This window comes from Fukomys damarensis, unplaced genomic scaffold, assembly GCF_012274545.1.
Source record: "Fukomys damarensis isolate Sample0158 unplaced genomic scaffold, DMR_v1.0_HiC HiC_scaffold_11, whole genome shotgun sequence".
Lineage (NCBI taxonomy): Eukaryota > Metazoa > Chordata > Mammalia > Rodentia > Bathyergidae > Fukomys > Fukomys damarensis.
The window spans coordinates 23,190,244-23,217,607 of NW_022900923.1; the positions used below are offsets into that span (position 1 = coordinate 23,190,244).

General features: G+C 37.1%; 1 protein-coding gene and 1 pseudogene across 1 annotated transcript in view; one reads left to right on the plus strand and one right to left on the minus strand.

Annotated features, from left to right (window-relative positions):
• Xpr1 (xenotropic and polytropic retrovirus receptor 1) overlaps positions 1-27,364 on the plus strand; it is a 174,519-nt gene that overhangs the window by 56,132 nt on the left and 91,023 nt on the right. The window lies entirely within an intron of this gene.
• LOC117285609 lies at positions 10,181-10,983 on the minus strand (annotated as a pseudogene).

The window sequence follows — 27,364 nt, forward strand, 5'->3', positions numbered from 1 at the left end:
AATTAGGTCAGAAATCAGACTACATTTCGTATGGGCTTATAGTGTAAATAATCTCATATATAGTTAACTTTATTGAAAACAAATGTAATTTTATCAGTTTTGTTTTTAACTGGTGTTAATTTTTTCTTAGGTAAGCTAAATGCTTAAATATGAGAATACTGGTACCAAAATAGAGTTCAGACTGTTTTTCAACCTGACACTGTTGTCTCTCTTGCTTGCGTTCCTCCTGAAATGTTTCCATTTTGGGGACTGGAAGAGCTATGATTATTTATAGACTAGTGTGTTTTGGACAGGTGGTGTGTTTACACAGAATAGTGGAATCATGTCCTGTAAGACCTTTAAGGTGAATACATTTCATTTTATCACCACTTTTAATAATTAAAAAAGTAGATGAGTGGATGGAGAACATCATCTTCAATTTTATACTTTTAATTGCAGATATCCTCTATATATTAGGAAATTTTCAAAGTTTTGGAGTTTGGAAATTCTTAGTGATATGCATGTAACATATGTTTTGTGTCATCTTAAAAGTGAATACAAGTTATGTACATTCTTTTCCCCTCCCACTTGTGGTTCTCTATTTGATAGGAGTTTATTAGGAAGTCTAATCCTGTAGAAACTTACAGCATTCATCTATTACTGAAACTTTCAGTGTTACATTCATTAATGCTAAAATTATAGTAAAGTCACAAATTAACTGTTGCTAATACTGCATAACACATTAACATTTTAAAATGTAAGCATTTCTTGAAATTTACCTTGTCCACCTATCTTCAAGATTTAAAACCCATCATTACCTTAATTATGTAGCTAACTTTAGAGTTTATACTCCAATTATTGACCCAGGACCATTTTGCTACAAAAGATATCCAGTCAGGTAGTAACTAAATAAAATTATTTCATTCAACCTATGTATAGTAGCTTCTTTCTCTAATAAAAGCCATATGTGGAACTCCTTACACTTTTTTCCTTACAGCAGGAACCACTTTTATTTTATTCTTCTTTGAGTGCTTCTTCTTCCTGAGCTTACTCTATTTAGAGACATATAGAGCCTCACTTGGAAAGACAATGATAGTAAAATAGTCTCCTCCTTTTTTCTTCATGTATCTTTTGTTTCTGGAACCTCCTGTCTGTCCTATGTTCATTAAACCCTGGTCATTCAAAGCTATCTTGATTTTTAAAAATTCTTTACTACTTTCCTTTTTATTTTAAATTAATAGCACATTGCAGGATCATACAGGTACTTCATTTTCTGGGTGCAGGTTAGTTTGCCTCTTGAGACATTTTAGTTGTTTTGTGATCTTGCATTATACAGGTGAAAACCTCTATTTATAGGTAGTATGTGACCATTTAGTGTTCATCAGTCCTTATTTTTTATTGGTGCATATTAGTGATATACATATGATATAATGTTGATTGTTTGCTTCCCTGTTAACCCTATCTCCTTTTCCTCCTCCCTTTGATCCCTTTTCCTATCTCTAAAAGGCTAGCTTCTAGTTTCTTGTCACCTCTCTTTAATTTATTACTATTTAAAAATGTTTTAGATTATGTATGTAAGAGAAAAAACATAATATTGTAACTTCCCAAGACTGGCTTATTTCACTTAACATGATGGTTCTCAGTTCTATCTGTTTTTCTACAAAAGACATGATTCTCTTCTTTATGGCTGAGTAATATTCCATTGTGTAAATAGAATATGCTTTGTTTTCTTTATTTTTTCATCTGTTGATGTGCATCTAGCTGTGTTTTCACAGTTTAGCTGTTGTAAATTGTGCCTCTATAAAAGTGGCTATACATGTATAATTCTTTTGGCAATATACCATGGTGTGGCATAGTTGGTTCAAATGATGTATCTATTTTAGGATAGAGGAATCTTCATAATTCTCAGGTAAAAAAGCTGAAAACCAAGACCAGACCAGAACCACTACAAGACTATTGTAGGGACAATCTGCCAGGCCATCTCCAATCAAGGGAGAGAGAGCAAGATGGCTGAGACAGGGAATGCTTCTTATAGAACTTGGATGGGGCTTATAGGAGCTGGAGTGGGACTGAGTGATATAGTGGCTAGGGATTAGAGGAGCTTGTGACATCACTAGGAGGGGCTTCTCTCTTGGCAGGAAGAAGCATGATGGGAAGAAGGCTGTCCTTTAGTAGGAGATGCCATATTTTTAGGTGAGAAGCAGGGCATTATGGGAAGAAAGCAATTCTTTTTGTGTAGCAGTCATCTTAAAAAGAGGGAAATCTAACAATACTAATTTCCATAGGGGTTGTACTAGCTTACATTCCTACCAGCAGTGTAGAAGCCTAATACAAGCCCCCCCCCAGCATTGTTTTGTATTCTTGATGTTAGCCAGTCTGAGATGAAATGGAATCTCAGAGTAGTTTTGATTTGTATTTCCCAGTGGTTGAAGACATTGAATATTTTTTTTATATACTTCTTGGACACTTGAACTTCATCTTTGGAAGAGTTCTGTTTAATTCATTTGCCCCTTTACTGATTGGGCTGTTTTTTATGTTAATTTTTTAGTTCTTTACATATTCTAGATATTACCCCTCTATCAGAAGTGTAGCAAGCAAAAACTCTCATTTTACACTATAGGTTTTCTCTTCACTCTGTTGTTTCATTTGCTGTGCAAAAGCTTTTTAATTTGATGTCCCATTTGTTGATTCTTGTTTTTCCCCCACTAAATTTATCAGTACATTTAAAGCAAACAATACAATTTACATTTATCATTGGGAACTTGTACCTTTACATGACATGTCTTGGTTCTTATTTTGTCCCATATCCCTGCCCTCCCTTTACAAAGACTTTGTTTCCATTTTTTCCTTTTTTCATTTCCCTTATTTCCTTTCCCCTATCCTTCCCACTTCCCCTTTACCCATTTTCTTCCTATTTTTACACTATCAGTTATACCATTTGAACCTTATTTATTTACACTTTTAGTTTTTCACATCAGGGAAACTGTTCAATATTTACTCAAGTGTGTCTTACTTATTTCTTGAGTATAGCCTCAGTGTGAATCCTTTTAGCTATAAATGTCTCTAGTTTCTCATTCTTTATGGCTAAGTAGTACTCCATTTTATAGAAAAACCACATCTTCTTTATCCAGTCTCCAATTGATGGGCATTTGGTTGTTTCCAAGTTTAGCTATTACAAATAGTGCTTCTATAAACATGGGTGAGCATATATCACTGTGGTAAGATTCTTTTAATTCTTTTGGAAAGGGATAGCTGGGTCAAATGGGACCTCTAATCCTAGTTGTTTGAGGAATCTTTATATTGATTTCCACAGTGGTTGCACCAGTCTGCACTCCCACCAACAATGGAGAAGGGTTCCTTTCTCTCCACAGCCCTGCCAGCATTTGTTATTGGTTGATTTGATAGCAGCCATTCTTTTTGGGGTAAGGTGGAATCTCAGTATTATTTTCATCTGCATCTCTTGAATGACCAGTGATGTTGAACATTTTTTTATATATTTATTTGCTGCTTTTACTTCTTTGAGAAATGTTTGTTCATTTCAGATGACCATTTTTGAATTGGGTCTTTGTATTTTGGGGGTCTGTTTTTTTGAGTTCTTTATATAGTCTATTATAGTAGTCCTTTGTCTGAGGAGTAGCTGGTAAAAATTTTTTCCCACATTGTAGGTTGTCTCTTAGCTCTGCTGGTGATTTCTCTGGCAGTGCAGACTCTTTTTAATACAATGAGATCCCAGTTACTGATTCGTTGTGGAAGTTCTTGCACTGCTGAGGATTTGTTCCTGAAGTCTTTTCCTATGCCACTGTCTTCTAGAGTTCTACCTAATTTATTTTCCAGTAAGTTTAATGTTTCTATTTTGATATTTAGATCTTTAATCCACTTGGATTTTAGTTTAGTACATGGTGAAAGATAGGGGTCTAGCTTTAGTCTTTGGCAAGTTGAAATCCAGTTTTTCCACACCATTTATTAAAAGGCTGTCTTTCCTCCAGTGAGGATGGTTGGCTCCTTTGTCAAAGATGAGGTAGCTGAGTATGTCTGGTGTTATTTCTGCATCTTCTAATCTGTTCCATTGGTCCTTGGGTCTGTTTCTTGCCAGTACCATGCTGTCTTTATCACAGTAGCTTTGTAGTATAGTTTCAAATTGGGAATTGTGATGATACCACTGTGGTATGATTCTTTTAATTCTACCATGTCTTTCTTGCCTAGAATGGATTTTGCTGTTCTAAGTCTCTTCTGGTTCCAAATGAATTTTTGGATTGTTTTCTCAAGTTCAGTGAAATATACTGTTGGGATTTCAATTGGGATTGCATAGAAGCTATATAGCAGTTTTGGAAGTATGGCCATTTTCATTATATTGATTCTTCTTACCCATGAACAAGGGATGTCTTTCTATTTTCTTATATCCTCTTCTGTCCCTTTTTTCAGAGTGCTGTAGTTTTCAGTGTAGAGGTATTTTGCTTCTTTCATCTGATTGATTCCTAGATACTTCATTTTTTTGGATGCTGTTGATTCCTAGATACTTCATTTTTTTGGATGCTATTGTGAAAGGAATTGTTTCCCTAATTTCTGTCTCAGTGAGTCTGTTATTTGTGTACAAGAAAGCTGTTGATTTTTTATTATTGACTGTGTGTCCAGCTATTCTACTGAATCTGTCAATTAAGTCTAGAAGTCTTTTGGCAGAGTTTTTTGGGTCTTCTATGTAGAGTATCATATCAACAAATAGTGACTGTTTAACTTCTTCCTTTTTTATCTTTATTTCTTTTATTTCTTTCTCTTTTCTAACTGCTATGGCTAATTTTTCTAGAACTGTATTGAAGAGAAGTGGTAGTAGTGGACATCCTCATCTTGTTCCTGATTTTAGTATGAAGGTTTTCAGTTTTTGACCATTTAGCGTGATATTGGCTGTTGGTTTTTCATAAATAGTCTTTATCAGGTTCAGATAAAGACCATCTATTCCAATTTTCTGTAGGGTTTTTATCATTAATGAATGTTGTACTTTGTCAAATGCTTTTCCTGAATCAATTGAGATGGTCATATGGTTTTTGTCCTTGACTCTGCTAATATAGTGTATTACATTTATTGATTTACGTATATTGAACCATCCTTGCATCCCTAGGAAAAATCTGATTTGGTCAGGATGTATGATCTTCTTGATGATCTTCTGTATCCTGTTTGCCAGTATCTTATGGAGGATTTTTTGCATCTATGTTCATTAGGGAGTTTGGCCTGTAGTTCTCTTTTGGTGAGGTCTTTCCCTGGTTTTGGAATGAGAGTAATACTTGCTTCCAGGGATGAATTTGGAAATATTACTTCCCTTTCAATTTCATTGAAAAGTTTAAAGAGTAGTGGCAATAGTTCTTCTCTAAATGTCTCGTAGAATTCAGCAGTGAATCCATCAGGACCTGGGCTTTTCTTTGTTGTTAATGTTTTAATTACATTTTCAATTTCTCTGAATGTAATTGGGTGTTTTTATATCTTCTTAGTTCAACTTTGGAAGTTCATATGTATTTAGGAATCTGTCCATTTCTCCTGTATTTTCCATTTTATTAGAGTACAGGTTTTCAAAGTAGGTATTAATGATCTTCTGAATTTCTGGTGGATCTGTTGTGACTTCACATTTTTCATTCCTAATGCATGAATTTGACCTTTTCTTTCCTTTTTTGATAAGGTTGGCTAAAGATTTATTGATTTCATTTATTCTTTCAAAAAACCAACACTTCGATTCATTGATTTTTTTTTGTATCTTTCTCTTAGTCTCCAATTGCATTAATTTCTGCTCTGATCTTCATAATTTCCTCCCTTGTATGAGCTTTTGGTTTGTCTTGCTCTTCTTTTTCTAGGAGCCTTAGGTTCAGCATTAGGTTGTTTATTTGAGCTCACTCTGTTTTCCTGGTATGGGCATTTACTGCTATGAATTTTCCTCATACAACTGCTTTCATTGTGCCCCATAGATTCCTGTATGTTGTATTGGCATTATCATTTAATTGTAGAAATTGTCTAATTTCTTGTTTAATTTCCTCTGTGACCCAGTGCTTGTTCAGCAGGGTGTTATTTAATTTCCATATGTTTGTGAAGTTGTTGCAATTTCTTATGCTATTGATTTCCAGTTTGTTGCACTATGGTCTGATAATATACAGGGGATAACTTCAATTCCTTTGCATTTACTTAAGCACATTCTATAAGCTAGCATGTGATCTACTTTGGAGAAAGACCCGTATGTAGCCGAAAAGAACATATATTCTGATTTTGTGGGGCAGAACACTCTGTAGACAATCTACTGAGTCCATTTGTTCAAGGACTTGATTCAGTTCTGTTATTTCATTGTTGATTTTTTTTTGTCTAGATGATCTGTCTGTTTGTGTCAGTTGAGTATAGAGGTCCTCCACTGCAATTGTATTAGTGCTTATTTCATTTTTCATATCTATTAATGTTTGTTTTGTATATTTGGGGGCATTAGTATTTGGTGCATATATATTTATGATTGTCATTTCTTCCTCTTGTTACCTTTACAAGGATATAGTGGCCTTCTTTGTCTCTCTTAATTAGTTTTGATTTGAAATCCAGTCTGTCTGCAAATAAGATAATTACCCCCACTTTTGTCCGGGCTCCTGTTGCATGGAAAACTAATCTATTCTGCCAGCCTATTTCTTTTAATTGGTGAATTGAGTCCATTAACAATGATGGTTACAACTTATGTATTGACTTTTCATTGTCATATTATTTTCCTGTTGTTGGTTCTTTTATTTTTTATTTTTCCTTCTCTCCTTTTAATTTCTTTCCTTGTCTTGTGTATTTGCTCTGTTGGCCCTTATGGAGTTGTGACCTTCATTGTCTTTTTTCAGGATGTTGTTTAGGAATGTTTGGAGTGCTAGTTTGGTATTCATGAAGTTTTTCAGGTTTTCTTTGTCATGGAAATATCTTATTTCTCTATCTATTTTGAAAGATAGTTTTGCAGGATACATCAGTCTAGGTTGGCGGTTGTTTTCTTTTAGTACTTGAAATACTTCACTCCAGGCTCTCTTTGACTTGAGGGTTGTGTTGAAAAGTCTGCTGTGATACTGATGGGCTTTCCTTTGCATGTAATTTGTTTCTTTTCTCTAACTGCTTGTAGTATTTTTTTCTGTTGGGTTTCCGGGATCTTGATTATTACATGTCTAGGTGCAGGTTTTTTTTTATCGTTGCTAGTTGGAGTTTTATAATGCCTCACTTATCTGTAGGTCAAATTCTTCCCCTATGTTTGGAAAGTTTTCTGTCATTAATTCTGTGAACAGTTTTTTTTTTTTATGTCATTTGTACTTTCTCTTGCTGCTTCATGGATTCCTATCAGTCTTATATTATTCTTCTTTGCATCATCTAAGAGTTGTTGAATTGATTTCTCATTTATTTCTCATGGATTGATTTCTTACTGTTTTTAAGAGCTCTCTCTTTTTATGGTCACTGACCACAATCCTACGTTCTATACCTGAAATTCTATCTTGTTCATTCTGCTGCAATTGCTTTCTATAGAGTTTTTAATCTCCTGGATATCTGTTTGAATGTGTTTCATGGATTCCATTTCTTTCCTATGCTCGGCATTCCTAGTTTCCATCATGGTCATGAGCTCACCTATTTTTTTTTTAATCTGTTTCTGTTCTAGAGCCTCTAATCATGTCTTTCATTCTTCACACTATCTCTGTGGTTATCTGGGAAGTTATTTCTGTTTTGAATTTCTCTGGAGCCTCATTTATCTGTTTCGTTACTTCCTGTGCTATCCATTCAGGGTGTCCAGATGGTTGATTGTCAGACTTTTCCACCTCATTTCCCCCAGAGTTTACCTGTGGTGAGATGGAATCTGTGTTTGTGCCTTGTTTAAATGTCTTCTCATTTCTGTTTGTGTTTTTGGTACTGTAATACTTCAGTCTTACATATATAGCTGGTCTTTAGGTTTTGAGTCTCTAATGACTGAGCCAATCTCATTTTCATTCTACCAGGAAGGACAACTGATTAGATAGATGACAATGCCTTAGCCAAAGTGATACAATTAGCAACACAGTAGCATCAAGCACAGCTTAGAAAATGACAATTTGTGGTAGATATTAATCTATCATCTTTAACTATGAATTACATCAAAAGATTGATGACCAGCTAAAAATGTTTATAGTGAATAAACTCTTCAGTATAGCAACTTTCCCCTTCAGGTTGTGGACTTAGAAGGAGTTGGGGAGGGACAGATAGATAAGATAAAGGCTAGAAGTGAGTCAGAAGACACAGGAAGATCACACAAACTCTAGGAAGCTGTTGAAGAAAAGAGGAGAAGACAAAACAAAATATACACAAGAATAGAACAAACTAATAGCAATAGGGAGGCTAGAGACTGTAATCACTTTCTTTTAAAACTAATGGCAATTGAGAGAAGGAAAAAGAAAAAGGAAATAAATCCAAATTGGTTTAGGAACACGAACAAAAAGGGAGAAAAGTAAAGAACAAGGTGGGAGAGAGAAAGAAAAAGATTAAAAAAGAAGATTAAAAGAGGAAAAAAATTTGAGAAAAGAAAAAGATAAACATTTTTTAAATGTTTAAAGATAGGAGAAAAATATTTCTTTGAAAATAAAAAAAAAATAGAAATAGAGGGTCTCCTTCAGGGTATGCCTCTGTTGACACAGTAGACAGCAAGGGCAGGAGTGTGCAGATCTAAGTTAATTAGGCTCAGCAAGCCAGCAGCTGTCCCCTGAGATTCAGGCTGATTTCTGGCTCCAAGGCCCAACTAGTTTAAGATCTCTGACCTCCTGCTGGGTTGAACTCTGCAAGGCTGTACTGCAAATTCCAGCTGTCTTTCCCCTGAAGTTAGACCAGGTTCCGATGTGAGGTGCTGGTGTCTCTGACTTACCAGCTATGGTGGTATGCTATGCCTTTATAGCAGAGATTTTCTTCACTTTACCACTGGGCTTCAGTTTTCATCTAGAAGTTCCAGAGAGGCCCTCTTTCTCTTGTTCCTGGCGGGGCGGCAGTGTTTGCACCAGCATAGGTGGTCTCTGCTGCACTGGGCTGAAGGGGCTGACCTACCAGAGGGTCTCACGCTGCTTCTGTGCTCCTCTTTAGCTCCATGTGGAAGAGCTGTTGATTCTTGATACTATTTTCTCTACTACTGGGGTCCTATTCAGGAAATCTTTGTTTGTACCTATGGCTTCAAATGTTTCCTGTGTTTTGTTCCAGCCATTTCAAAATTTCTGCCCTTATGGCTCCATTTTTGATCCATTTTCATTTGATTTTAGTACGGAGGGCGGGGAATCTAGTTTAAGCCTTCTGCCTATTGATATCCAGTTTCCCAGCACTATTTGGTAAAGAGGCTGTCATTTCTCTTGTGTATGTTCTCATCCCCTTAGTAAAAAATCAGATGGTGAGCTGGGCGTGGTGACACATGCCTATAATATCAGTACTCAAGAGGCTGAGGCAGGAGAGTTGCTGCATGTTTGAGGCCAGCCTGAACTGCATAGTTCAGGGACAGCCTGAACTACAAAGGGAGACCCTGCCTCAAAAAACAAAACAAAAAAATTGGATGGTCATAGGTGCTTGAGTTTTTGTGTCTTCTGTTTTATTCTGTTGGTCTGTATGTCTGTTTTTGTGCCAGTTCCGTATTTTTTTTTCTAGTCCCACTATAAAACTTTTATTTTTGATTAAAATAGAATACCATTTTAAATCTGTACAACAAAAACAAAATCCCAAACCTCCAAAACAAAACCAAATATGCAGCCACATTTCAAGACGTATATACACGTAAATTGTTTTCTGTGGGCTTTTTTCCTTCTTTCTTTTAAAAAATGTTTTCAGTTATTAAATTTTATTATTTAAAAAATAAATTTAGGGCTAGGGATTTAGCTCAGCGGTTGGGTGGCCTGCCTTGTAAGCGCAAGGACCTGAGTTCAATCCCTGGTACCAAAAAAATTAAATAAATAAATAAAAATAAATTTAATGTTTACATTTCTATAAAGAAGGAACGCAGTTTTGGTCAGCCTTGTTGGCCTGTAGCATGAGGTCCCCCCAGTGCTCTGGGGAACCTAAAAAAGCAGAAGTCTGTGGAAGAGCATATTCAGGTGTGGGGCCAGGGAAGCTTTCAAGAAAGCCGAGGGGAAGACAAGCTTACCATGAATCTTACTTTTGAAAGATTCATATACTTTCCTCCAAAATCTGTGCTGAGTCTTTGATTGTATATAGGAAGCACAAACTTTCAACTTGTATGCAAAAAAGGCACAAAATCAACTAGTCTATAAAAGTTTTTGTAGCCTAATTCAAGTCCACTTTGGAAACCTGTAACAGATATGTAAATAAGTACTACAGTCAAAAGGCACCTTAATATACTTTTTATAAAACATCTGAAATAATCCTCTAAGAGTAAGTGTTCAAAAAAAATCCACCTCCTTTCTTTTTTAGGGCAGTTTATCTTTGAAGAGGGGCAGGGAGAGTTCAGCAGTGGATGCTTTAGCTAAGGGTAGGCCTTGATAAATGCCTTTCTGTGGCCAGGTATGCAGTCCTACATCAACTCCTCGGCTGCGCTGTTTCAGGAGGCCATGATGATAAGGCATGCCATTGATGTGGTGCAGCATGGACTGGTGTTTCTGCACTTCCTACAGTTGATCAGCCTATCCATGCAGTTTGTCTCCCTTGGGGTGTCTACACAGTAGGTTTTGTTCAGACAGTAATATACTACTGATAGCAGCTGGTGGAGGGATTTTGTGCATACATAGATCTCACTTCTTGGCATTGGTGATCTACATGAAGTCCCCATGGAACTCCACCACAGAGTCACCCTGGGAGAACTGCTTGGTGGTAATCAAGCCCCTCCTTGCTGTCTATGAGGTCCATCTTCATGCCTTCTTCTTTTCCTCTCTTGATCAACTCATTTCTTTTCCTTTCTCCCCATTGCAACCCTGCTTTGCTTTTCCTGGAGCTCCTCTGGACCAAATCAGTTCCATATTGTTTTTGGATTATTTTTTCTAGTTCTATAAAGAATGTTTTGGTATTAGGAATCATATTGAATCAGTAGATGGCCTTTGGTAATGTGGCCATTAAAGCAGTATTCTGCTAATCTATGGACAGAACGATCTTTCCATTTTCTAATGTGTTTCTTCAGAGTTCTGTAATTTTCATTGTTGTGGTCTTTCATTTTCTTGGTTAAGCTGATTCCTACGGTTTTGTTTGTTTGTTTGTTTGTTTTTTAGCTATTGTGAATGCAGTAATTTTCCTGATTTTTTTTTCTAAGTAGGTTCATTAATGATGCATAGAAAAGCTATGAAGCTATGATTTTTGTGTATTGAGTTTTGGATCCTGCCACTTTACTGAGTTTATTAAATCTAGCAGCTTTTAAGGTCATCTTTATATAAAAGATTATATTGTTCCCAAAAAGCGATGATGTGACTTCTTCTTTTCAGGTCTACATGCCTTGTATTTGCATAATTACTCTAGCTAAAGTTTCGAGTACTGTATTGCATATTAATGATGATAGTGGATGCCTTTGTCTTGTTCCTGATTTTAGAGGATGTACTTTCATTTTTTTTTCTTGAGTCAGTATGTCATATGGCTTTTATCAGTTTCAAGAAACAGCCTTCTATACTTACTTTATTCAAAGCCTTTGTCATGAAAGGTTGTTGAATTTTGTTGAAGGCTTTTTCTGCATCTGTTGAAATTATCACATGGTTTTTATCCTTGGTTCTCTTTATGTGGTGTACTATGTTTATTAATTTATTATGTTGACTCACCCTTGCATGTAGTTTTCATCCTGAGATAAAAACAATTTGATCATGTTTTATGATCTTTTAAATGTGTTGCAGTCTGTTTGCAAGACTCTTACTGAGTTCTGCATCTGTGTTCATCAAAGATATCAGTCTGTAGTTTCCTTTTTTTGATGATTTTTTAAAATCTGATTTTGGTATTAGAGAATGCTGGTTTTGAAGAAAGAATTTGGAACCATTTCTTCTGTTTCTACTTCATGGAGAAAATTTGAGGTGAATTGTTGCTAATTCTTCTTTAAAAATCTGGTAAAAATTCAGCAGTAGATCCCTTAAGTCCTGGACTTTTCTTAGTTGGGATAGTTTTTACTACTGTTTCAGTCTCATTGCTTGTTATTGACTTGTTTAGTTTTTGTTTTGGTTTTGGTTCAATTTTGATAGGTCACAGATCTAGGAATTTATTCATTTCTAGATTTTTCAAGTGTTTGAAATATAAGTTTTCAAAATAGTTTAATTTTCTGGATTTCAGTGGGATCTAAAATTTCATTTTTTCTACTCATTTTATTAATTTGGATCTCCTTTTTTGGTAAGTTTGGGTAAGGTTTTATCAATTGTCTATCTTTTCAAAGAACCAACTCTGATTCATTTATGTTTTGTGTTGTTCTCTTAGTCTCTTATTTCATTAACATCTACTCTGATCTTTTCTATTTTTTTCTACTGGATTTGGGTTTGTTTTTTCTTTTTCTGGGCCCTTGAGATGCATCATTAGATTATTTATTTGGGATTGCTCTGTTTTTCTGATGGTAGGCACTCAAAAGTCTACTAGTTAACATGTGTTTCTGTGGTTTCTTTTGCTATTGATTTCTAGTTCATTCAGTTGTGATTTCATAGGATGCATGAGATTATTTCAGTGTTTTGGTTTTTTTTGTATTAAATCCTGGTTTATGGCCTAAAATATGATCTGTTTTGGAGAAATTTGGGGCTGCTGAAAAGAAAGTATATTCTATTATATGATCTACAGTGTCTGTTCTTATAATTTTTACTTTACCTTCTTTCTACAAAGAAAAATGGAGAGAAGCAGAGTAGGTTCTCTTCTGAGATAAATGTTTTTAGTTTTATTTTTTTCTGAGGTGAAAGGTTATAAGAGAAAAGAAAACCAAGTGCTGTGAGAGTAGGAAGGCAACAGCTCATCTTAAGAGACGTTTAGAAGGAGATCAAAGAACAGTTAGAGGAGATTTTTTGTGGTTTTTGCTTGTTTGTTTTTTAAGCAGGCTTTGAAACACAGCCACCCGTTAGGCTACTACGTTGGTTTAAAAAAATATGTTTCAAACTTATTTATTTTAAAATTAGAAGAAAAAAATGAGTATAAATATGATTAGTATATGTCAGTGAGTCCAGTTGAAATTGTATTTATCTTAATAAAATTTCTAAAAAGCTTGCATATTTTTTCCTGTTTTTCTGTTTTCGTAAGTATTTTATAAGTACATGTTTATAGTACATAATGATTACATTCATCATGGTTAAGTAGATTTTAAAAATTGAGCATCTCAGAAGTAAATTGTAATAAAATATTAGGTACAAAACTATAATAGGTGTGTTATTTTTTGTTTTGGTTTGGTTTGGCTTTTTGGTACCAGGAATTGAACTTTGAGCTTGCAAGGCAGGTGGCGGCACCACTGAGTTAAATCCAGCCCAGGTGTGATATTTTTTGACAGAAGTTTTGATTTTCTAAATTAAAAGTTGGCTGGGCCAGGGATATAGCTCAGTGGTATTGAGGTATTGTGCTTGCAAGGACAAGGTCCTGAGTTCAATCGCCAGTAGAAAAAAAATTATAACCTGGCTTGTCAACTTGGAGAATTTCCTTGTTCATTTGGCAAATGCAGTCAATATTGTGTTAGATTTGATAGCTATAGATGAGTTAAAAAGCACTAGTTAAAGATATGTACAAAGCAAGATGTTTTTAGATCAGAGGTATTTCAAGAAGGTCTTTAGCAGCAATTGATTAAAAGGACTAAACTAGAATCAAGGAAGACAATTGAGAATCTGTAATAACAATAAAAAAAGAGTTCCTAAATTGAGGGAGAGATGGTAGGGATGGAGAGAAATGATCAGACTTAAGAACTCCTGAAGCAATTAGAGCAGACTTTTCTTTGGTAGAGTAAGAGAACGGAGTTAAGAATAACTTTCATGTTTCTTATTTAGGCATTTGATAGTGAATTTAGGTAACTAAATTAAGGAAACCACAAAAAGAAGTGGTGATTAAGGGAGGGATGGAAGATGATGATAATATTAATGATAGCCAGAAGATTTTGATTGCTTATTGTATGCCAGGCACTGTGCTAAATGCTCTATATACATTATTTCCACTTAAGTTTTATAACTGTCCTTTTAGGATAATTATAATTATTATAATTTACAGATGAATGAAACTGTCAAAGAAAGATTGGAATATCTTCTTCAGGGTCAGATAATAAAAAAGAGACAGGGCCAGGATTTCAGCCCAACTAATTTTCATTTCAGAGCTTTTGCTTCTAATTGTTATACTGCCAAGTTGCTGAATTCAGTTTTGGTTGTGTTGAATCTAAGGTGCATATAGGATAGCCAGTGGCAGATGTTCAGAATGGTGTATCTGTGTGGAGCCCAGTAAGTAGTGAGTCAGAAATAGACTCTGGAACCTTCATCATACAGGTATTAGTCTGTGGTCTTTGTAGGAGGAAATTACCATGATGACTGGTGTTTTGGAAATGAAGATTGGGGGTAGGAGGAATACTGTCGAGAGCTATAAGTGGTCAGAATTGTGAAATGCAGCATAGGGTCCATTGTCTTAGCAACAGCAAAAATGTCATTGTGTGACCTAGAAAGTGACTTCATTTGGAAATAAAATGAGACAGTGAGGAGTTAATTCTTTTGACTACTCATGGTAATAATTAGTCTTTGATATGTTTTTATTATGGCTCCATGAAACAATGCCTTTTGAAATGCAGAAAAGCACTTCAGTTCACAAATACATATTGTCAGACAGACTGTTATACAGCTCTGTATTGACAGTAAAAGTCTGTTTGAAAACTGATCAAATGGAATCTTTTTAAATGGTTTTAAGCACATTTGAGTATAACATTATGATTTTCTCTAGACATTTAACTTGTTGAGACTTAAGAAAAAAGTTGATTTCCAATTAACACCAGATTTTATGAGAAAGAAAATATTAGTTAAATAATTAAATCCATGAAATAACATGTATTCCAAATAAAAACAGGCAACATCTGTTTATTCATTTGGGAGGACAAGATTGAGCTTGATCTTCTGAAGTTTTTAATTATTGTTCACAATTTTTATTTTAAGGATATTTTAAGTACATTTACTAAATAGTACTGTGTACATCAAAACTTGAAGAGCAGTCACATGTCCTTTAGCAATTTCTGGTAACTGTGTCTTTAGATGACATTAGTATCACATGAACATCTTAGAGTATATTTAGCCAAATCTAGATTATTTAGGTCAGTCACTCAATGTGGCCTTTTGATGTTGTGAAAGATAAGGTTGAACATTTTTTTATAAATTGAAAGAGTACAGTATACAACAATGATAAAAGCAGCCAGGTGTGGAAGCACACACCTATAATCTCAGGGCTCAGAAGGATAAAACAGGAAGATAAGTGCAAGGAGACCTGCCTGGATTACATAGTGAGTTCAAAGCCAGCCTAAACTACATAGTGGACCCTGGGGGGAAAAATTATAGCATATACATAAATCAGTAATGTAATCATTGATTATCATTATCAAATATTACATATTGTACTCTGTTTTGTACCTTTATACTACTGGCAGTGTGGTTCATTTGTTTATACCATCATTACCACAAAAATACAAATGATGTGCGAGGATGTTATGTTGGCTTCAACTTCAGTAGGTGATAGAAAAATTTCAGCTCCATTATAATCTTCTGAGGCCACTGTGGTATATGTGGTCCATCATTGACCAAAACTTTGGTATATGTGAATGACTATTTGATTTGTGTATAATCATTAATTTTAATATTTATTGAGTTAATGGTGAAATCTAATTTGACATTCTCTTAATCTGGACTCTCCATTAACTATTTCCTTTATTATATTATAATAATGTTTCTAGGAACTCTTAGGCACTGCACTTTTTAAATAGACATCTAAATTTTTATTAGTTTTGTCAGGTCTGAGTTAGATCATTACCAATTTTGCTTCATAATGTACCTGATCATAATCTTGTATCAAGTCCAGAAATGTTAGCTCCACTCTTTTTGTGTTTGTATATGCTTACATAATTAAGAATTGCCAGTCAATTGCATACTTGTAAGCAGTCTGGAAGACTGAGTCAAGAGGATCGCAAGTTCAATCCCCGCTTGGTGTGCCACTTAGTAGGAGCTCGTTTCAAAGTAAGAAGAAAGAAGGAAAGGAAGGAGGGAGGGTGGGAGGTAAGGAAGGAAGGACTGAAAAAAAAGACAGGTAAGACAACTCAGTGCAAAGGCCCTATGTTCAATCTGGTTTTTCACAGTGTTTTTTGTAATTTAAATTTATTTCTTCATTAGGTAATGTATGTATATGGTTAAAAATACAAAATATACAAAAGTATGTAAAGTAAAAATAAGTCTCCCTGACATCCTCTTTCCCTGGCTATTGAGGCTCCCCAAGGCAATCATTGCTGTGAGTTTCTTTATATTTTTTAAAAATACTCTACACATTTTATTTTGTTTTAGACAGTATTTTGTGCCTTATTTTTTCTACTTAATATATTTGGGAGTACACAAACAGCTCCCTTTAAAAAATTCTGCTGCTTTCTGCGGGAAAGAGTATGGGGTTGAGTTGAGACAGCAAAATGCTTGGGAAATCACAGATGTAAAATAAACCCTTAGGGAAACAGGTTATGCCTGATGTAGAAATATGGATAACTTAACAGAAGAGGTAGAGCTGTTTTGTTTGATGACTTTATAAAGGTCCAGTTATCATGTGTGGAGGGGTTTAATTGAATTGCAAAGGGACCTAGTATTGCTGTGATATTTTTAGGAGCAGGGAGAGATCAATTAAGGGGAATCGTTATGGGGACATATGGCTGGAATTGGGGGTGACAAGTATACCCAGTACTCAGTTTGGTTGCCTGGCAAGCTAAGCAGGGTGGTGTTGAGGAGATGCAGGAGCCTTTTAAGTGTCTCAACAGCTTTTTTTAGGGAAGACAGATCAATGTTTTTATGTGGGGGAGGTATTTTAAGAGCTTCTGATATGAGTTTTCTACCTCTTAGCTATTGTTTCCATGTCTGATCTTGTACAACACCTCCATCTGGCATTCCCCAGTGGATAGTCAGTGTCCAGCAAGTCCATGAACCCATCCGTTATTTGCAATGATAAGTATCTGAGTTTGTAATCTTTCCCATATGGCCTCCATGAGTACAGGTTGATGTGGCCTTGTAACATCATGAGTCCATGTGGGTATATGACATGAAAGTGCCTGTCGCATAATGTAGAGGTTTGACATCCCCCAGCCTGTGACCTATTACCCAGGTTGTGTGGGAGCATATGTGTATAATCAATCTGCCAGTTTTCTCCTGGGAGGTGGCCATGTGCCTGTTTAGTGGGAAAGGCAACTGGGTGGAGTCCATCCTATGGAGAGGGGACAAAACAGGGGATGCACAGGTTATTTGTTGAACATAGATAGTTAGGGAGAAATAACATAGAAGGTTGAATAAGATGGAGGAGGGGTATGTGGCCAGTGTGTAGGGTATTACATATGTTAACCAGAACTGCAGTAGCCTGTGAATCAGGAGAACAGTTGACGCTTATAAAGAAACCAGTCTCCCGATCGAGACGTACCTTGTTGGAGCCATTTTTGTTTTTCTTGTGGGTCATACTGGGAGTTATGGGTGGGATAGCCAATAATTGGGTAGCTGGGAGTATTTGCAGGGCAGCCCTTTTTGCCTCCAAGTTGGCTTTGTTGTTGCCTAAAGCAACAGAGTCATTAGAGGATTGATGTCCCTTGGGGTGGATAACTCCTACTTATGTGGGGAGTTGGGCCACTTCTAGAAGTCTTAAGATGAGTGGAGCATTTGTGATGGGAGACCCCTTGGTGGACAGGAATCCCTTCACTTCCCCCTTCTTTCGGCTGAGTGGGAATGAAGAATGTGAAAAGCATATTTAGAGTCTGTGTAGACTCTGTGCTGCTTTAGAAGCTGCTAGGGTTGGAGCTCAAGTAAGGGCAGTAAGCTCTGCCTTTTGGGAGGTCTTCCCCTGGGGAAGGGGTCCTGCTTTTTTTTTTTTTTTTTTTTATTACAGGAGGTTATCGCATAGCCTGCCCGTCTGGACCCTGAGGTGGGAACAAAGGAGCTGCCATCTATGAGTCAAGGTTTAGAATGGGAGTGGATGAGAAGTGAGGAAGTGTGGGAAGGAGGTGCTCGAGATTCTCTGTGAAGGAGTGAGTGAGCTAATGTTTAGGGTCAGGTAGTAAGGAATCCGAATTTAGTGGTGGGCAGGATTGTAGAGAGAGGTGTGGGTTTTCTATGACTGTGGTGTGGAGTCGTTGGAGATGGGAGGGAGACTGGAGAGAGCTTTATGTGTTAGAAGACCTTGCAGGTGGTGAGGAGACCTAATAGTTGTAGATTTGCAAGGTAAGCTTGCACTTTATTGGGCCAGGAGGGCAGTGGCTGCCCATGTCTGTAGGCAAGGGGGCCAGCCCCTTACTGTTGGGTCAAGCTGTTTGGAAAGATAGGCTACCTGTGCAAAGGAGGTCCCTTTTTTTGTCCTAGAACTACCAAGACAACCCTCCTTCTTTCAGACACATAGAGAATGAAGAGAAAGCCTAGATCAGGAGGGGCTAGGGTAGGAGCAGAGAGAAGGGCAATCTTGAAGGCTTTAAAGGAGGGAAGAATGTCTAATGGGTCTAGAGGATCTACGGAGTTTTTCTTTGTCATCTCATAGAGGGGTTTAACCAAGAGCCCAAAATTAGGAATCCAAAGGTGGAGGTAACAAGCAAGGCCATGGAACAGGAGGAGCTCTTCTCATGAAACCAGAGTTGGAAGGGCCTCAGTAAGTTCTTTCCTATCAACCTAATCTTGCAGTGTTGTGGAGAGAGAGAGAGAGACCCTGAGGTAGGTGACTGAGGGTTGGCAAAGTTGGACCGTGCTGGGAGAGAATTGATATCCATGCATGGCCAGGAAGTTTAGGAGGAGAGCAGTGTGGGCCTGTGAGTCTTACAGGGTGGGGCTGCAAAGGAGCAGATCGTCAACATACTGGAGCAAGGTAGAGGGAGACAGGGTTAATTGAGAGAGATCAGAGGCAAGAGCTTGGCCAAAGAAGTGGGAGCTGTCATGAAAACCCTGGGGGAGGATAGTCCAAGTATATTGTTGGGAGTGATGGGTGTCTGGGTCTGTCCAAGTGAAGGCAAAGAGATCTTGGGAGTCAGGGTGAAGGGAAATGGTGGAAAAAGGCATCCTTAAGATGGATGACAGTGAAATGGGTTGTGTGAGAGGGAATATGGGAGAGAAAGGTATAGGGGTTGGGGACTACTGGATGTTTAGGAAGAACGGCGGCATTAATGGTGTACAAGTCTTGAACAAGGCTGTAAGAACCATTGAGGGGGTTTGCTTACAGGAATGATGGGGGTGTTATAGGGTGAATGTGTGGGATGGAGGAGCCCCTTTTGGGGAAGGTCTTGGATGAGGGGCTTGAGTCCCTGTAAATATTTAATTGCTGTGGAGTATTGGGAAATGTTGGGGGAAAGGGTGGGGTGTTTAAGGCAGATTTGGATTGGTGCATGATGGCCAGCAAGTGAGGGATGAGTGAGGTCCCAGACTTTGGGGTCAACCAAAGAAGGAGGCAGGGAAAGAGAAGAGGTGGGAGGAGAATCTGGTGCAGTTTGTAATGACTAAATTAGCAGGTATAGAGGAAGCTGGGTGAGAGTGATGGTGGCCTTAAATTTACTTAAAATGTCTTGTCCTAGGAGAGGTATAGGGCATGTTGGGAGGACCAGGAAGGCAGGATGAAGGAGGTGTTGTAGAGAGAGCAGAGGGCCTGTCATAACTGACCTAGTGGGAGTTCCATCAATGCCTACTATGAGGGTTTGTGAAGGAAATATCTTTCCTGAGAAGTGGGGTAAGACCGAGTAAGGGGTCCCCATATCCAGTAGGAACAAAATAGGCTTACCAGACACGTGGATTGTTTACCCTGGGCTTGTGATGGGTGATCTGTGTGGGGGCTGGCATCCCTGGGTACTGTCAATCCTCAGTGGTAGTAGGCCCTTGTAGTGGAGGCAGGGGAAGAGTCATCTTCCTCCCTTTTTGGAGTAGGGGGCAGTCCATCTTCCAGTGTTCTTTCTGATTACATGCTAAGCAAGGGTCAGGGAACAGTCTAGGACGAGGGCACTGTTTTTGCCCTAATCTGGTTGCATTTAAAGCAAGGACCAGGGGGCACCCCAGCAGGCAGTCTGTTTGTGTAGCCCCTTTTGGTTCAGGGCCCTGTCTTGATCCATGTAGAGCATCTGCATACATCTGGTATTTGGCCTTATCTTGGACGGCCTTTTCCTGTTTTTCTAGTTCTTCCTGATTATTATATACTTTGAAGGCCAGGTTAAGGAGATCATGTTGACTAGCCTGGGGGCCTTCCTCAACCTTTTTAAATTTTTTTCTAACATCTGGGGGATTGGGATGTAAAGTGGGTATTGACAATAATCACCCCAGCTTTTGAAGTGGGGCCACTTTTGGTGTATTTCTGAAGAATCTCAGTAAGGCACAACAGAAATTGTGCTGGATTTTTTTTTCCTGGTTTTGAGGGTTTTTTTTAATCTTATCAAAGTTAACTGACTTTTGAGTTGTCTTTTTTTAGTCCCTTGAGGCTGAGGACCATGTCATTTCTGCAGCCTCTATCTGCCTGACCTAACTAATAGTCCCACTGGGGGTGTTTCCCCAGGGAACAGCCTGTGCTCCTACTAGTTTTGTGTTGTCTTCAGCATGGATCTCATCAGCTGCTTCTTTGATGTAGCTATCAGGGTTAGAGGAGAAACAAGTGAGGCATTTTTCAATTTGAGAAAGATCTGTAAGGGAGAAGGGAATGTGAACTCTGACAATATGTTCAGTCCTGCAACCTCCTGGAGAGGCATCTGTGAAGTGGGAGGGGCCAGAAAAGCAGGGTACTGGGATTGGGTTTGAGGTGGAGAGAGAGGGGGGCTGGCTGGTGAGAGTGGTTGCGCAGGTGGCTTTGGCATGGCAAATGAAAATGGCGAAGGAGAATGCAAGGAGGGAGACACCAGCACTGAGGAAGAGGAGGTAGGGTTGTAGGGTGGAGGCAACGCGAGAGAGGAGTGATCTGCCGGGTCAAAGACAGACATGTCACTCTAGGCAGGGATTGGGCATTGCAGGTGACGCAATGTGAGCAAGGAAAATCTGAGAGGCGGCGCAAGATTGACGGAGCAGGGGCAGGTGTAAAGGTAGGAGAAAGCCTGCGTGTAGGGGACTTCAGACCATTTGCCGTTGCGTTGACAAAAGTTATAAACATCCCGTAAAACGTTTAGGTTGAATGTTCCATTTTCTGGTCAGTGGGATTCATTGTCTCATTTATATTGGGGCCAAGTCCGATTGCAGTAAAAGATAAGGAAGGCATTTAGGCTTGAGATCACCTGCAAGCCCGAGAGTTTTGAGATTAGCTAACAAACATCCCAGAGGTGTTGAACGGGGAGGTTTGGCTTGTGTAGCTCCCGTGTTGAGGGAGGGCCAGATGTGGAGGGTCAGTATCTGATAGCTCCCGAGGAGAAGGGCAAAAGGAAGGAGTGTCCTCATCCCCTTTGATGTTCTCTGGAGAGAAGGGGCAAGAGGAGCCCAGCCGTTGGGCCCCCCCCCCCAGGGGTGGTGGTCCTGACCACGGGGGAAAGAGCAAAGACAAGTGACCTCTGAGGAAGCTCGCCGGGGACCCTCACTCACCTTCCCTGGCCTGCCTACTTACTTTGGCCCTGATAAACATCAGAAACACCCCAGACTCTGGCCCAGCCCCTTTGAAGAGCTGTCCAGGCACTCCTTTCTCAATTATTTTTTAGTAGATAAGGAATCGAGGTCAGATCAGAGATGTAACAGACCTGGACGGACTGAGTCTGTGACCTAGCACTAGGATTTTCTGAGAGAGACGGACAGAGGACCTGAGAAAGAGATGTTGATCTGAGTACTCACCCAGAAATTGGGGATCGGTGTGGATGCAGGTGTCAGCAAAGGTGAAGGCCCCAGGTTGGGCGCTCGTCTGGCAGGGTTTGAGAAGGTCGTCTGGGAGCCAATCAACCCTGACCAGAGGGGGATCATCGTGAAATCCCACCCATGTCCTTCCCAGGTTTTGGCACCAGAGTGAAAGATAACAAGCTGAAACAGGAGCACCTGAGGCAAGACTTTATTGGGGAAAGAGCTGCGGGGCTACCTCAAACAACAGTGAGAGAGGGCGAGACTAAGTGGGGTGAGGTTTATATAGGGCAGTGCAGTGGGGAAAGTACTGTGAGAGTTGAGCAAGGGGATGCCTGGTGATTGGAAGGGGAGGATCATGTGGGTAGTGGGGCGGAGCAACAAGTTAGGTTTTGCTTTTCCAGAGCAGGTAGGTTTTGCTTTTCCAAAGTAGCTCATTTCCATAAGCGGGAACTATTTTAGGAGTGGGAGCCATTTTAGAATGTAGGATCATTGGGGCTATTTTGTCTGGTAGAGAACTCTATCAATATGGATATACCCAATGCTGTGAAGCAACTAGGCAAAAATGATTCACATTCCTGGAAAATGTTCTGTAAGTTCATAATAGGTATTTCCTATGTAAGTTATTGCTAATAGGAAGGATTAAAATTAATAATAACAAGAATGAAGATAGTTTTTGTAAACTAACATGATATTACTAAGACGAAACAGTGAATCTGGCACTTGGTAAACATGTAGATACTTCTTGGGTAAGTTTAATTGTTAAATATAATTCTGTATAATAATAAATTTTTGACTCTAACCCAGGTTTTGGTGTAGTCTTAAAGGAAAAAATATAACTTCAAAAATTTTTGAAAAGAAAACCTCTATTGTTATACCTATAAATTATAGAATATTTCTAGTTTTTTGGAAAACTTTTTTGAGAAATTGTAATTTGAAAATAAATTATGGTAAATCAGGCTTATAGTACTGGCAACTTAAAACGAAGAATACTTATTTTGGAGATGGAGAACAATTTCAGGTGGAAAAAGTATAAATAAAAATAGGTTTGTATTTTTTAATCCTTAAATTAGTACCTGTTAATTACAGAGTGTTTCTAGTAGTTTTATTTAAAAAAAACTTTTTTGAGAAATTGTAGTTTGAAAATAAATTGTGGTAATAAGGCTTACAATAGTGGCAAATTCAAACTAAGAACACATATTTCTTCTGGAGATGGTCAACAATTTCAGGTGGAAAAAGTATAAAGGGGCTGGGGATTTAGCTCAGTGGTTCCAGTGCCTGCCTCGTAAGTGCAAGGGCCCAAGTTCGATCCCCAGTACCTCTCCCAAAGAAGAAAGAAAAAGGGGCCAGGGATTTGGCTCAATGGTTTTGCCTCCTGTGTTGGAAGTGCATGGGCCCAAGTTCGATCCCCAGTACCAAAAAAAGTATAAATAAAAATTTTGTTAACTTAAATTAGTACCTATTAATGTCTTATGTCTTTTTTTATAGATGAATGAATTGATAATAAACAAAATTATTGGCTTCTTTTGATTTCCTGATACGCTTTAACAAGTTTTATTCATAACTCTACTTAATGTGGTGTATTATCACGTAAATTCATTTTGTCTTATATATGGTAATCAAAGACTCATGACAATGTGTATGATCCTAATATTAAAGCTATAAAGACATTTTCAGCTCAAAAGAAAGAAAATTCTAAGGAGCTTTCTGTTTCCTTCTTTTTCTTCTTCCTCCATTCTTTATTTGACCAAATTGTTACTAAAATCTACAAGTAATCATTTGAATTTAAGAGGGGAGGAGGGGATGCCTACTGGTTAAGTCCTAAACAAATAATTTCTTTTAGTTATTTTCAGTAAGAAAGAAAATTTTTTATCTTTAAAATAAATATTGAAATTGCCTTTAAAATTTTAATTAAAAAGCAGTGTAAGCAGTAGAGTTAATAGTATTAAGAGTACCTACCTATTCTCATTAAAATAAACCTCTTTTAGTAGGAAATTGATTAGATATCATAGGTATATGTAGTTAGAAAATAATTGCAATTTTTTTGTTAAAAAGTAACAAGGAAATTAAATGTAGTTTTCGTGTTGTAACAGACTATTAGTAAATGTCTTTAACCATTTTGTTTTATTTTTTGAGACAGGATCTTTCTATGTGATTCAGGCTGGCCTTGAACTCACTATGTACCCCAGGCTGGCTTCAAATTCAGGATGAATTAATGCATTTCTTTTCTGGCAGGATTCATATAGAATACTAACTAGACAAAAGTTGCTTATGGCTTCTCATTGTAAATATTTAAGAAAATAATATTGATAATCTTTTTAATATAATTTTCAAGTAGTTATAATAAACAGAAAATTGATATATCTGGCATACCTATATCCAGCTCTCCTCTTCAGAAGATTCTTTATTTGTAATCAGATTCTTTCCTTTGAGTAACTAGAGCCATTTCTCAATGTCATTAAGGCTTTAAGCTTTTGTTATTCATGGTGATTTTCTGGATCATACCCAAATAAAAGAACTTTATATCTCTTTATATAAATGAAAACTTTATGATAAAAGATCTTAATAAGATCAAAAAAGCAACATTTTTTTCACTCACCAGCATTCAGTAAGTTCAGTAAACTATAGTATGTTGAGCTAATTTGTTCAGGCATTCTGGAACAGAAAAGAAGTACAGTACTATTATATCTCTTACTTAGAGATTTTAGCAGTTTGAATCAGTTAATCTCACCTTTTAAAAAGATAAATTAATTCCTTTAAGCATTTCAGTAGAAATATAGACCATCTCCAAGGTTTAGAACATTTTACACCTATGGTAGTACCAGAGGAATTCCTTATAGTTCATTTGAGAACCTCAGATTAGGAATACTGGAAACAGCCCATTTGCCCATCAGTTGGAAACTGGATAAAGAAGATGTGTTTTTTCTATAAAATGGAATATTACTCAGCCATAAAGAATGAGAAATTAGATTCATTCATAGGAAAATGGATACATATTGAAGATATCCTCCTAAGTGAAATAAATAAGTCAAACATGTAAATACCGAATAGTTTCTCTGGTGTGAATAAACTATAATAGTACTTAAGATCCTAACGATATAATGGACAATATGAAATAGGAAGAAAGGGCTAAAGGTGAGGGGAAAGTGGGAAGGGTAGGGAAAGCTAATAAGGGGAAAAATATGAGAAAATGAAAAAATGGAAATGAAGTTTTTGTAAAGGGGGAGGGGAGGAAGTGTGAAGGGAGGGCAGGGACAAGGGGAAAAACTGAGAACCAAGACCTGTCATGTAAAGGTACAAGATCCCAATAATGAATGTAACTGTACTGTATACCTAAAATGTACCAATCAACTCAGTGAGGGGGAAAAAAAAGAATATTCGTTTTGGAGTAACTGATTTTGTTTGTGTCTTTATTTTTATGTCCTGGGAATTCTTTTTCTGCATGTATTTTGTTCTTTTTAAAAGGAGAATCCCTATTTTGTTGCTTCTTAGAAATTGTATCGATAATTTATATTTTATTACCTATTTTTCTTAAAATGCTTTTAAAACATTAAACAGAAGGTCCAATTTTCTTACAGAAACTCATCTGAATCTATTTACCTCCCAAATCCCTGACTTCCAGATAGAATCATATTGGTGATTACTATAGCTTCAGCATATGGATTTTGGGAATACACATTCAACAGTTGTTCTGTTTTGTTTTTTTCTCCTGCAGTTTTGGGTCTTCCACAGTCTACTTTGCTTCCAAAAATGAACATCTCAGTTTCTTCACCTTCAACTCAGAATAACTTTGTTTAAAAGTACATCAGACCATACTATCTTGCTTACTATCTTTTGCAAGTGTTACCTAGGCTCTTCATCTGGCCCCTGCCTCTCCAGCCTCATTTTATATAACATTTTAAAACTTGTCCAGTGGTATTGGATTTTCTCTTAAGTCAAGTATGCTTTCAGCTCTTACTTTCTGTTAAATTTTCTGCCCCAAATCTCTTAGCTCCTTCTTCATATCTCAACTGAAGTGTCATCTCCTTAGGAATACTTACTTTCTTAACCTCTTCATATAGTAATGAGTTAGTTTCCATTGGTACTGTCTGCTTGCATCCTGTACTTTCTTTGCATTACTGTATTACTCATCTAATTACTTGTTTAGTATCTGTTTTCTGTCAGTGTAGGCACTGAATTTGCCTTCTTGATCTCTGTATCTTTCATCAATAGTACAGTGCCTGGCACATAGTAGACGGTTAAAAAAATGTTTGTTGTTGAATATATAATAGTTACATTGAATATACTTTACTAGACTGTCTTATGAATCAAGTAGTTCAGAGAATGGTATTATAATGTAAGTAGGAAAACCCTTTAGTTTTACCCTCAGATTTTCTCCTATATTCAGCAATGATTTTTTTTAACTTTTCAGAAGTATTATGATAGCTAGCTGTCAGTATAAATCTCACTGTTTTTAAAATATACTTTTCTTTCTGTGATATACAGTGTAGGTATTAATGATACATTTTTAAGTAGACCAATTTAATTCTAAAATCTGATTTCTTTAATATTACTGCAGAACACTTAAAGCTAATACTATGTCATTTTCAATTATAGTCTTTTGGTGCTATTATGATACATACCAGTCAGTACGTCATGGTAGCGATGTTAAATGATGGTCCTTCTTCCTCTTATTTCTGTTCTTCAATTTTGGGAACACCAGGCACAGTACATTAAAATTCATTCAGTGTTTTTCTGTGAATTGGTCTTTCTGAAAGGATTTATCTGTGTTGTGAGAACTTTCTGATTCTGCAGACTTTCTATGTCTGCAGTTGTTCCCTGAGTAATCTGTATTTGTGATGAATGAATAACCAATGGGTGTGGTGTCTGAATTAATCTCTGGACACATACAATTTAGCCCAAAAGTAACTTGCACTAGAGTCACAGCTGTGGAGCATCTTCTGGTACCTGACTGAGCTACAGAAACCTTATATTGTCTTGATATACTTTTTCTGCTATATTATTAAGGCATTTGTAATCAGTACTTTGCTCCTTTCCTGTATACTTTATTTATCCTCCTGCAATAGGATTTACTTTGACTGATTATGGAGAGGAGGAGCTAATGAAGTCTCTCAAAGAAAGAAATTTAATCAGTCTTACGAGTCAAAAAAAATACATCAATGAAATATTGCTATCCTTCCCCCCTTTTCTGTATCTAGGATACCATGTTTTTCCTCCACAATTTAAGAGGGATACAACTATGAGATATGCTGTTGTTGCATGTGTAAGTTTGTCTTTATGTAATTAAGAGCCAAAGTGTGGCTTTTAGATAAAAATTGTGAAGGTTTTAATTAAATGAAATATTGTGTCTTTCTCAAGAAAATACACTTTTATCACCTGTCCAACTCTTCTATTTAAATATGTAAACTTTAAAAAGTTTTCATTTTAGTTTTCCTTTGTTTCCTTAATTGCTCTTTGTTTTCTCATCTTTCTTAGTGTGCATGTGTGTGTGTGTGTATATATATATATAT